The 13914-nt window shown below is 39.2% G+C and overlaps 1 protein-coding gene across 1 annotated transcript in view; it reads right to left on the minus strand.

Moving 5' to 3' along the window:
- PDGFC (platelet derived growth factor C) overlaps positions 1-13914 on the minus strand; it is a 550893-nt gene that overhangs the window by 458936 nt on the left and 78043 nt on the right. The window lies entirely within an intron of this gene.

Raw genomic sequence — 13914 nt, forward strand, 5'->3', positions numbered from 1 at the left:
CAAAATGTTCGATACTTGTGTCATTGATCACTCATCAGAACTTGTGCCATTGTGTATTAAACTTTGAAAGTATGTATATGTGAATTTAGAATTAAAGATAAACATTGATGCTGACATTAGGAAACACAGTGTAATATTTTAGACAAGGATTTTAAAATTTGAATTGATGTTTGATTCAATATAAACTTAAACTGATAGCTCAAATGGAAAGCCCACCTAACATTAAACTGTCATGATTCAGATACAGCAGAGATTAAAATAACCTTTTTTACTGTCATGCTATTTTCAGTGTTTTTCTTCCTTCTCTTGAATTTCTTTTTCAGTAAGAAATGTCATCTTATATGCCAGCCCATTTTATAACACCTGTGAAGGAGTGGTTTTTAAAACTAGATTGCAGGAGGGGTTACACAGGTACAGAGAGAAAACTGGCCCAGCTCTTAAAATATCCATTGATTGCAAATAAATATATATGATACCCTGATTACATGTTATATTCGCAAATATTCTTGCTCAGAATAATAATAAATTTACGCTATATACATATAGTGGTATAAATAAACACAGAGATATGAAAGACAACATTGTTTAAAACAAAAAAAGGAATTTAGTGACATGTAAATATGGTTGCAAAAGATTTCTGACATAACACACACACACACATATATATATACAGTATATCATACGGGTACAGGGTAGCAGCACACTGTGAGCAGGCAATAGCTAGCAGGACATATAGGTACAGGGTAGCAGCATACTGTGAGCAGGCAATAGCTAGCAGGACATATATCATGCAGGTACAGGTTAGTAGCACCCTGTGAGCAGGCAATAGCTAGCAGGACATACTGTATATCACATAGGTACAGGGTAGCAGCATACTGTGAGCAGGCAATAGCTAGCAGGACATATATCATGCAGGTACAGGGAAGCAGCACACTGTGAGCAGACAATAGCTAGCAGGACATATATCATGCAGGTACAGGGAAGCAGCACACTGTGAGCAGGCAATAGCTAGCAGGGCATATATCAGGTAGGCACAAGGTAGCAGCACACTGTGAGCAAGCACTATCTAGCAGGGCATATATCATACAATATAGGTACAGGTTAGTAGCACACTGTGAGCAGGCAATAGCTAGCAGGGCATATATCAGGTAGGTACAGGGTAGCAGCACACTGTGAGCAGGCAATAGCTATCAGGGCATATATCAGGTAGGTACAGGTTAGCAGCACACTGAGCAGGCAATAGCTAGCAGGACATATATCATGCAGGTACAGGTAGTAGCACACTGTGAGCAGGCAATAGCTATCATGATATATATCATGCAGGTACAGGTTAGTAGCACACTGTGAGCAGGCAATAGCTATCATGATATTTATCATGCAGGTACAGGTTAGTAGCACACTTTGAGCAGGCAATAGCTATCACGATATATATCATGCAGGTACAGGTTAGTAGCACACTGTGAGCAGGCAATAGCTAGCAGGGCATATATCATGCAGGTACAGGGTAACAGAACACTGTGAGCAGGCAATAGCTAGCAGAACATATATCATGCAGGTACAGGGTAGCAGCACACTGTGAGCAGGCAATAGCTAGTAGGACATATATCATGCAGGTACAGGGTAGCAGAACACTGTGAGCAGGCAATAGCTAGCAGCACATATATCATGCAGGTACAGGGTAGCAGCACACTGTGAGCAGGCAATAGCTAGCAGGACATATATCATGCAGGTACAGGGTAGTAGCCCACTGTGAGCAGGCGATAGATAGCCAGACATTTATCATGCAGGTGCAGGTTAGTAGCATACTGTGAGCAGGCAATAGCTAGCAGAACATATATAATGTAGGTACAGGGTAGCAGCACACTGTGAGGAGGCAATAACTAGCAGGACATTTATCATGCAGATACAGGTTAGTAGCACACTGTGAGCAGGCAATAGCTAGTAGGACATATATCATGCAGGTACTAGTTAGTAGCACACTGTGAGCAGGCAATAACTAGCAGGACATTTATCATGCAGGTACAGGGTAGCAGAACACTGTGAGCAGGCAATAACTAGCAGGACATTTATCATGCAGGCAAAGTGAAGAAGCACACTGTGAGCAGTCAGTAGCTAGCCAGACATTTATCATGCAGGTGCAGGTTAGTAGTACACTGTGAGCAGGCAATAGCTAGCAGAACATATATAATGTAGGTACAGGGTAGCAGCACACTGTGAGGAGGCAATAACTAGCAGGCCATTTATCATGCAGGTACAGGGTAGCAGCACACTGTGAGCAGGCAATAGCTAGCAGGACATGTATCATGCAGATACAGGGTAGCCGCACACTGTGAGCAGGCAATAGCTAGCAGGGCATATATCATGCAGATACAGGTTAGTAGCACACTGTGAGCAGGCAATAACTAGCAGGACATATATCATGCAGATACAGGTTAGTAGCACACTGTGAGCAGGCAATAACTAGCAGGACATTTATCATGCAGATACAGGTTAGTAGCACACTGTGAGCAGGCAATAACTAGCAGGACATATATCATGCAGATACAGGTTAGTAGCACACTGTGAGAAGGCAATAACTAGCAGGACATATATATAATGTAGGTACAGGGTAGCAGCACACTGTGAGCAGGCAATAGCTAGCAGAACATATATAATGTAGGTAAAGGGTAGCAGAACACTGTGAGCAGGCAATAACTAGCAAGACATATATATATATAATGTAGGTACAGGGTAGCAGCACACTGTGAGCAGGCAATAGCTAGCAGGACATATATATAATGTAGGTACAGGGTAGCAGCACACTGTGAGCAGGCAATAGCTAGCAGAACATATATAATGTAGGTACAGGGTAGCAGAACACTGTGAGCAGGCAATAACTAGCAGAACATTTATCATGCAGATACAGGTTAGTAGCACACTGTGAGCAGGCAATAGCTAGCAGGACATTTATCATGCAGATACAGGGTAGCGGCACACTGTGAGCAGGCAATAGCTAGCAGGACATTTATCATGCAGATACAGGGTAGTGGCATACTGTGAGTAGGCAATAGCTAGCAGGACATATATCATGCAGATACAGGTTTTTAGCACACTGTGAGCAGGCAATAACTAGCAGGACATTTATCATGCAGGGAAAAGGGTAGCAGCACAGTGTGAGCAGGTGTTCTGTCAGATTAGCAAACTTGTTAGATCAGCTAATGGAAGTGACGCTCCATCAGCTGTCTGAAAGCAAATACTCACCGCGCATGTGTTCAACCGCGTCATTGCATTCCAATCCCAGCACGTCAGATTGTTGGACACAATTAAAGCGCATGCACACGCACACTAATAAAATTATACCTATCAGATTCTTGGACACTTTTTAAAGCCCAGCTGGAACTTACTTTATGATGGTGCAGGTGAACTATATTTCTCACAATAGCATGCAGCACTCTCTCTCTTTGCACAGGAATGAACAGCAAGCATGGATCTGTCAGTCAAGTCCTGTCATGTAATGTTCCCCTGCTAATCTTTAACCTCATACTCCCTTCCTTTATGACCTCTTCCTAAGCAGCCGTAGAAGAGAAGCTTGCACTCAGCTCACTGCTTTTGCTGGTGTGTGTGATTTATTTCACATTGGGTTTGTAAAATCCGACGGGTATTGTTACAAGTGTTAGAATTTCACACATGCGTTCTAAAAAGTGTCCAACAATCTGATGGATGTTATTAGTGCTCTCGCTTGCGTGTGCATGTGCCTTAAAAAGTGTCCAAGAATCTGATGGGTATAATGTTAATGTGTGCGTGCGCATACGCTTTAACGTGGTCCAACAAACTGACGGGTAGATTGTAATTTCTGACATGCTGGGATTGGAATGCGATGATGTGGTGCAGTGCATGAGCGATGAATATTTGCTGAAGGATCGTCACTTCCGTTAGCTTATCTGACAAGTTTGCTAATCTGACAGAACACAGGCTATAGCAAGCAGGACAAAGGTAACCCAACAAGCAAAGACAAATTCAAACAAAAAAATAGATGATCCAAAGACTACCTATAGACAGCAGCCAAAATAATACAGCAGTACCCGCAGTGCACTAACATTTTTACCCCTCAGTTTGCCCATTTCTAATTTTTTTCAGATGACTTTAAGTTTAAGATAAATCATAATTTTCTTAGCAGCACAATTAAACAAATTAAATAAAGCTCGCTCCTGAATCAATAATTAAATAACTACTGTACTGCATCATAAGTACAAAGCTTAGGACCTAAGTAATAAAACTAAAATGGCTGGTTAGATAATGGGAAAACTAAGGTTTATAGGAAAGGACAATTAACATATGGCTAGATTACGAGTTTTGCGTTATGAGGGGTGCGGAACTAACTTGCACGTCACTGCTCACTTACCTACAGCGCTGGTATTACAGGTTTTTATAAACCCGGTGTTAAAAGACAAGAAGTGAGTGTAGAGCAAACTTGTGCTCCATACCACACTCCAATACCAGCGCTGCTTAAGTCAGTGGTGAGCTGGTTGTACGTGCTCGTGCACGATTTCCCCATAGACATCAATGGGGAGAGCCGGCTGAAAAAAAGCCTAACACCTGCAATAAAGCAGCGTAAAGCTCCGTAACGCAGCCCCATTGATTCCTATGGGGAAACAAAATTTATGTTTACACCTAACACCCTAACATGAACCCCGAGTCTAAACACCCTAATCTTACACTTATTAACCCCTAATCTGCTGCCCCCGACATCGCCAACACCTACATTATACTTATTAACCCCTAATCTGCCTCTCCGGACATCGCCGCCACTATAACAAACATATTAACCCCTAAACCGCCACACTCCCGCATAGCAAACACTAGTTAAATATTATTAAGCCCTAATCTGCTGCCCCTAACATCGCCACCACCTACCTACATTTATTAACCCCTAATCTGCCGCACCCAACGTCGCCGCCACTATACTAAATTTATTAACCCCTAAACCTACGTCTAACCTTAACCCTAACACCCACTAACTTAAATTTAATTAAAATAAATCTAAAGAAAACCTACTATTAATAACTAAGTAATTCCTATTTAAAACTAAATACTTACCTGTAAAATAAACCCTAAACTAGCTACAATATAACTAATAGTTACATTTTATCTAGCATAGGGTTTATTTTTATTTTACAGGCAAGTTTCTATTTATTTTAACTAGGTTAAATAGTTACTAAATAGTTATCAACTATTTACTAACTACCTAGCTAAAATAAATACAAATGTACCTGTAAAATAAAACCTAACCTGAATTACACTAACACCTAACCTTTCACTACAATTAAAGGGACACTGTACTCAAAAAAATTATTTAATGATTCAGATAGAGCATGCATTTTTAAGCAACTTTCTAATTTACTCCTATTATCAAATATTCTTCATTCTCTTGGTATGTTTATTTGAAAAGCAAGAATGTAAGTTTAAATGCCGGCCCATTTTTGGTGAACAACCTGGGTTGTCCTTGCTGATTGGTCAGCACCAATAAACAAGTGCTGTCCATGGTCCTGAAGCAAACATTTGCTGGCTTCTTAGCTGAGATGCCTTCTTTTTCAAATAAAGATAGCAAGAGAACAAATTAAAATTGATAATAGAAGTAAATTAGAAAGTTGCTTAAAATTGCATGCTCTATCTGAATCATGAAAGAAAAAAAATGAGTTCAGTGTCCCTTTAAATAAATTAAATAAATTAAATACAATTAACTAAATTAAATACAAATACCTAAATGACAAAAAAACAACATTAAATTACACAAAATAAAAAACAAATTACAAGATATTTAAACTAATTACACCTAATCTAATAGCCCTATAAAAAAAAACAAAAAAAACCCTAGCCTAAACTAAACTACCAATAGCCCTTAAAAGGGCCTTTTGCGGGGCATTGCCCCAAAGAAATCAGCTCTTTTACCTGTAAAAAAAAATACAAACAACCCCCCAACAGTAAAACCCACCGCCCACACAACCAACCCCCCAAATAAAATGCTAACTAAAAAAAACTAAGCTCCCCATTGCTCTGAAAAGGGCATTTGGATGGGCATTGCCCTTAAAAGGGCATTTAGCTCTATTGCTGCCTAAACCCTAATCTAAAGCTAAAACCCACCCAATAAACCCTTAAAAAACAAACACTAACCCCCGAAGATTCACTTACAGTTTTGTAGACCGGATATCCATCGTCAACGAAGGCGGGAGAAGTCCTCAATGAAGCGGCAAGAAGTCATCAATGAAGCCGGGAGAAGTCTTCATCCAAGCCGGGAGAAGTGGTCCTCCAGATGGGCAGAAGTCTTCATCCAGTCAGCATCTTCTATCTTCATCCATCCGGCGCGGAGCGGGTCCATCTTCAAGACATCCGGCGCGGATTGAACTTCAATCCTATTGGCTGATCCAATCAGCCAATAGGATTGAGCTCGCATTATATCTATCTTAGGGTTTATTTTTATTTTACAGGCAAGTTTGTATTTATTTTAACTAGGTAGAATAGTTACTAAATAGTTATTAACTATTTACTAACTACCTAGCTAAAATAAATACAAATTTACTAAATTTACAGAGCACGGATGGGAAGACCAAAATATAAGAAAACAGCAACAGCAAAATAAACATTTTTTTTTTAAGAAAAGGAACTTGTCCACTATAAAACAAACTTTATTGTGGCTCTAAATACATTTTTATTTGTTTTATTTTATATGCCTAAAGCTATCATTAGAAGTAAAACTTTGTGTATTAAAGGAACAGTCTAATCAAAATTAAACTTTCATGATTCAGATAGGGCATGCGATTTTAAACAACTTTCCAATTTACATTTATCATCAAATTTGCTTTGTTCTCTTAGCATTCCTGGTTGAAAGCATATGATAATTTCTAAGCCATTGAAGGCCACCTCTTATCTGAATGCATTTGACAGTTTTTCATAGCTAGCTCATGTGTGTCATATATATAACATTGTGCTCACGCCCATGGAATTACTTATCAGAGGGCACTGATTTTTTTAAGGGGGACTTGCCTCTTTTCAAGACCCCTACCATTTTAGAGAGCAGGCGATTCTGTAGCTGGTAAGGGAGCTGAGATAAAAAGGGATTTGAATGACCTCCCCTGTCCAGCTCCCTTATCAGCTGTAGCTGTAGTGGCTCTGCCCCTTTGTAACATCACCACGTTTTTGGTGATGTTACCCGCACTCTCATTGATGGCTTGGGAGTGCCACCCACTAGGCCAAACAATCCCATGCCTGTAATAGGAAGTATTGACAAAAACAACTTCTGATTAGCTTTTCCCCTGCATAACGAGGATGCCTTGTCATGCGCACACAGGCCGCAATGCGCATGACAAGACATTCTTGTCATATGCATTGAACCAGTTAAAGAGCATTAGTTATGATCTTTTATTTCTTAAACATGAACTTTTATTAAGTTTAGAACTGTTTCAACCCAACTTATAATTTTATCAGCATCCTGTGATCCCAAATCTGTTACCTTGTCTCAAAAGGGCCGATATATAGCTGATGATGCTCTGTATCTTGTCTATGCTATAAAACTATATACATAAGAACCTGAATAACTGTTAATTAAGCAAGTAGAGTAACTCCCCTATCTATCATTAGTCACTCACTATTTGATTGCAGTTATGAAAGTGCTAATTTGAAGAGAAAAAGGAAAACCTAGCTCTAGTATGCAGGTTAAGACCATACGATTCCACCAGATATATTAATAATTTCTTTACCAACAAGGTTCCTTATAACCACATACAATATACACTTGCAAAGTACTGGAGTATTTTTTCTTTGTTGCATATAAAGAAAGGATTTTTAAAATATTTTTTAAGTATGTGTTCAAAAACTACATTTTATCATGCTTGTTGTACATGCGCCCTCTCCAATTGAGCTTTGTGAGTTCTCCTAATCAGTCCTTGAGAAATCTGTCTCTACAAATGAGTTGTGTGCATGTGCAAACATGTTTTTACTGTGATTTAAAATCAATTTAAAAATCTTTAATCTATAAATTTTAATGAGAAACAACCCTTAAATCTATTTTAACCTGCTTAAAATGTGATATCCCTTATGCTTAAAACAAATTTATATCTCAGAATATTTTGTTTTTTTCAACCTAATACTGGTTTTCCAGAAAAGAGACACAGTGGCCTGATTGTGCTAGATTTTATAAGTCAGTCTTCTGAATCACCAACTTGGGCCTCGCTTCCATTGAGTCGTAATTCAGTTTGCGTGCACTCGCAAACCGTTAAATATGCTGTCGAAAGCAATAGCGTTTAACGACTGTTTCCAATGGCGCGTTATACCTCAATATCGGCTGCCGGACTTCGGCTGCCGAAAAGATTTTCGCGTCCCATAGAAAGTAATAGAAGCCGTTAATCGATAAATTATACCAGGTTTCCATTGAAAGCGCTAACCGTTAATACACTGTCGGAGGCTGTCGATACATTGAGAAATATTACCCCCAGCTCAACTAGGTGTAAAGGAGGAAAAAAGAGCTTTTTGAGGCCTGTTTCTCATTGAAATAGCAAATCACAAAAATATTATGAGTGTTTCAATGTACAAATAACATTATATATGCTACATTTATTGGTCCTATGTATAGGAATATTTGCACCCATGTTGTCATAGAAATTTCAATATGTATGTGCATATAAAAATATATGCAAGCACCACAATTATGGAACGACCTCCCGCACACTTTCAAACCTTCCCCATGCCTAATATCCTTTAAGAGATCCCTCTCTACATATCTCAAAACAGAATGCACCTGTCATTGTTGATTATATATTTCCTACCGGTTCTATGTTAAATTTTTGTGCATATATGGTGTATTATTATTTTTTTTTATTTTATTGTACCCATTGTATCAATGCAATGTTTTGTGGACCCAGGACATACTTGAAAACCATAGAAATCTCAATGTATCTTTCCTGGTAAAATATTATAAAAATAAATAAAATATCTACCTATTCAAAATGAAACCTTTGCCCAGGGATGCTATATATAATCTCAATACATATAGAAAAATAATTCAAACGAAATAAGTTGTTTATCATGAAGATGAGTTTTATTATTACAGATTTACCCTCATTCAAATGTAATTTTCAATGTGAAAATCATATTTATTCAATACAAAACGATGACACATTAAAGTTATAATGTGTCATAGTACTAATATTTATAAAATATATGTAATGTCATGTCTGCTAAAGCAGATAATACATTTGCAATATTTAGACTATTAACCAAAATACATAAGTGCTTAATATGACATACTTCAAGAGATATGAAGTATTGTCTTTAACATGGAGTTATTGAAACAATTTAAAAGTGCATTGTGCATTGGTCCCAGGGAGAGTCTGTGTCTGTTCATATGATGTCAATTAAAATGTATTAATCACCTCTATATCATGGCAATCACATATATGTTGTGTATACACCAGTGCTTAAATATCATAAAGATACATTTATCTAATTATTCTAAATATTGAATAATAATCTTGACAAAAAGGAGTGCGTTAGTCATCATAGGTATATATTTCAGATATTACATTCCACATAGGACTATAATGAATGCAAGGTATTTGGCCATATCAACAGGAAGGAATATTTACTTTTCAACTCTTCTATAACTGTATAAGCCTTATTAGCTTCATCTGAAGGAGCAAACAACATATGCTTGTGGAATATAAATCATAACATTTACACATGTCACGTTGACCAATGTTAGATAGCATATACTGTATAAATTTCAGACACGTATCCCCAAGTATTCTTAAACGGCATAATATCCTCAATAAAAGGACACATACATTTATCAACAATTTACACCTGCATATTAATTGACATCATGTGAAATAAAAATGAATAAAGCTGTTAATGTTTTTGAAAATAAACAGCTATTAAAACAATTTTGAAATATATTTTCTAATTTTGATTAGAAAAATATATGCATATTTATGAGATGGAAATCACACTTAAGAAAGTGCTTCATAAAAAAATTAGATATTATATATCTTGAAAGAATTTAAAAAGAAAATACTTCTTAATGCTTGCGGCGGGATTTGGCCTTTGGAGGAGAGGTACTTGGGATGGAAGTGTGGCGTCTTGGGCGACGCACACCAGCTGGCTGGGAGGCTAAAAGATGTGATTCAGGGTCCTGCAGGGAGATAACGGAGGATGCGAGTGAGGAGGGAGTTTGCGGCCTATCTGCAACCCTCTCCACTGCCTCTGCCAGGCGGACGAGTGCAGCATTATGTATGTCCATCTGGCTCTGTAGCCTCCTGAAATCCTGCTGCTGCTGGAGCCTAGTAAGTCTAAGCTCCCTGTGAATGAGCCTCAGTAGAGCATCCTGCTGGGACTGCGCGGGGATATTGGATTCCATGGGGGGCACTTGTGGCTGTATAGGTGTCTCCGGCACATATTCCTGGCTCTGTGTGAGGTTGTCGTCACTCAGTCTTGGGGACTGTGTGGGTGGCTCAATATCCAATTGAGGACAGACATTGGTGGGGGGTGGTGGTGATTGTTGTGGTGGTGGTAGTGGTGGCGGCATTTGTTGTGCCATGGGAGGGTGCTGAATGTGTTGTTGAGGTGGCATATAGTACATATGCTGCGGTGGAGGATGCATCTGCTGATGCTGTGGTGATGGAGGATGCATCTGCTGATGCTGTGGTGATGGAGGATGCATCTGCTGATGCTGTGGTGATGGAGGATGCATCTGCTGATGCTGTGGTGATGGAGGATGCATCTGCTGATGCTGTGGTGATGGAGGATGCATCTGCTGATGCTGTGGTGATGGAGGATGCATCTGCTGATGCTGTGGTGATGAAGGAGGCATCTGCCGATGCTGTGGTGGTGGAGGATGCATCTGATAATGCTGCGTTGGAGGATGCATCTGATAATGCTGCGTTGGAGGATGCATCTGATAATGCTGCGTTGGAGGATGCATCTGATAATGCTGCGTTGGAGGATGCATCTGATAATGCTGTGGTGGAGGATGCATCTGATAATGCTGTGGTGGTGGAGGCTGCATCTGATGATATGTCCTCCCAGATGAATATGGGGATGGGCCAGGAACATTTTCAACCTCATAGGCCAGTGGCTGTTGCTCATCTCCTTCAAGTATGCTGAGGTAGGAGTATCCAGCTTCAATAACATCCCCCTCCTCCTCCTCACTGAATTCCGGAACATCACTGGCCTCCGGTCTTGTTGAGGACTCATACTCATGTTCCAATTCTGAAAAATAAATTGTAATTATAAATTAATCTGATGAAACATCTAACATTTGAAAATCAATTTTATAGATATAGTTTTATATATATATATATATATATATATATATATATATATATATATATATATATATATATATATATAATTTCTGTATGAACTTAAACATATTTAACCAGAGGTGTATATTTAAAGATTGTGCCTCTAAGCGACTCTTTGTATTACACATAGTCCATATATATGATATAGATAGAAAGAATTTAAATCTATACCCTTGCTTGTTTGAGCAGATAGCCACTCCAGAAATCAGGATGAATATATCCACTACAACTATGTTAAGATGCCATTAAAGGGGCAATGAAGTACAAATTAAACTTTCATGATTCAGACAGAGCATGCAAATTTAGTCAACATTTAATATTTTACTCCTATTATCATATTTTCTTCCTTCTCTTGGTATCTTTATTTGAGAAGCAAGAATGTAAAGCTTAAGAGCCAGACAATATTTGTTTCAGAACCTGGGTTGCTGTTGCTTATTGGGTGGCTAAATGTAGCCACCAATCACGAGCGCTAGCCAGGGTTCTGAACAAAAAATGCAAAGTCTCCATAGCTTACATTCCTACTTTTTCAGAAAAAGATACCAAGAGAACAAAGAAATATCTATAATAGTAGTACATTAGAGAGTTGCTTAAAATTGCTGCTCTATCTGAATCATGAAATAAAAAAATTGGGTTTACTATCACTTTAAGTTACTGTGCAAATTAGACTTTGAACCATGTAAAACATTACTTGTACTAATCCTACCTAGGTATGTTTTCCACTGATGCTTGAACACAATTGATTACTAAACATATATAATATATGAACATTCTATATTCTGTATTACACATGTGTATGATTACATTTATATTTTAAAAAACAAAGCCGATATATATTTCTGATGTTAACATATATTTGTTAGAAATAAAACATTTATTACATATGATATTTAATATTCACCTTCATGGACCTCTTCAGCTGGCACTGATGTGTCCATTGTCCCCTTACATCCGTAAACAGATTCATCTGAGATGACATTGGCCATCATCTCCTCCCATGACCTTAGGTGTATCCTCTTGCTAGGACCACCACCTGTCCCACGTGCATATTTGGCCTGCTGTGCCAGCTTAGCTTTGGTTTCCCTCCTGCAGTCATGATAGCGGTGTTTAATGCTGGCAATAGAACGATTACGTCCTAAGCAGCTGACTGCCACTCGAATCTCCTCCCACAGCTTATTCCGGACAGCCGGCCTCAGGTTAGGGTTCTCCAGCTGAGCTGCCCTCTCCAAGTATGCCTCAACAAGAGCCTCCTTCTCCTCCTCAGAGTACCTCTCCTCTCTAAGCCTGCCCTTCACACCTGAAGGGCCAGCAGACACAGACTCTCCCTCCTGTGACTGGGGACCAGCCCTCTCTACCTCCTCTGTCCCTGCAGGCTGTGACAGGCTACCACCAGCCCCACCCCCAGTTGCCACAGTCTGCCCCACTTTCCCTTTTCTTTTTGTGCCTAGCTGAGGCTGACTCCTCCTCACTCCTCCCACCTCCATTCCTCTTCCACCCTCTCTCCTTCCCTCCTCTGCCAGGGTTTGAGGAAGGACAAATCCTCCACCCAAACCTCGGCCCCTATTCCTGCCCATACTACTCCCTACTTCCCCCCTCCCCCTCCCTCTATCCACCCTCACCACTGCCCTCCCCCTAGCCACCCCCTTCCCAACTCCACTAGGCCTATCCATCCCTTTCTCCTTCCTCCCTAACTCTAACCTAACACTAAAGTCCCTAGCTTACCTAACTACACTAAGTCACCTAACTAAACCCTATATTAAATAGCCCCAAAACTAACTACCTAACCTATCTAGACCCTAACTATCTCTATTCTATATCCCTCAAAATAAAAATAAAATGTGGGGGTGAAAATAAACAAAGGGATGTAAATGAAAAAGGAAAAACTAAGGAGGATTAGAACAAAATTATAGAAAAATAATAAGGGATGCAAATTAAGAAAGGGGTGAGCTATATAGTCAAATGAAACCAAAAATATGGGATGTTAAAAAAAAAAAAAATAGGATGGGCAAAATGTATATATAAAAAAACAAGTTATATAGTGAGGAAGGGAAGGGTAGTCAAAGGGGGGATGGGAAGTGGAATAAGGGGATTAATGAAAGGAGTAATAAAGGAAGATGGGGATATGGGGGTTAATGAAAAAAAAAATGTGAATGTGTTTGTATGAAATAAAAGTGTGTATGTGTGTGTGTGTGTGTATTTGTGTGTATAAACTAATGTGTGTTAATTAACTAATGTATGGATGTGTGTGTGTGTGTTCCTAATATTATATGAGGCCTACAATAAGAATATATGGAAATCAAATATCAAACTCTCCACTAACTCTCAAACAACTCTCAAAAACCCAAAACTCCTACCAACGCAACTAGCTCCCGTGTCTTTCTCTCTAGAGGCGATCACAGGTAAAGAGCGCAGGCGCAAACCGTTATTCTTATAGACAGAGGTCGGGTTACCATGGCAATGCACTTGTTATGGCGCGCTTTTCGACAAATCCGACATCGGTTGGCAACGCAAACTTACGTACGGCCGAAAAGAGCGACTGCGCGCAACACGCTAATCTTTTCAATGGAAACCTGGTACTAAAATG

The sequence above is a fragment of the Bombina bombina genome, chromosome 2 (genome assembly GCF_027579735.1).
Source record: "Bombina bombina isolate aBomBom1 chromosome 2, aBomBom1.pri, whole genome shotgun sequence".
Classification (NCBI taxonomy): domain Eukaryota; kingdom Metazoa; phylum Chordata; class Amphibia; order Anura; family Bombinatoridae; genus Bombina; species Bombina bombina.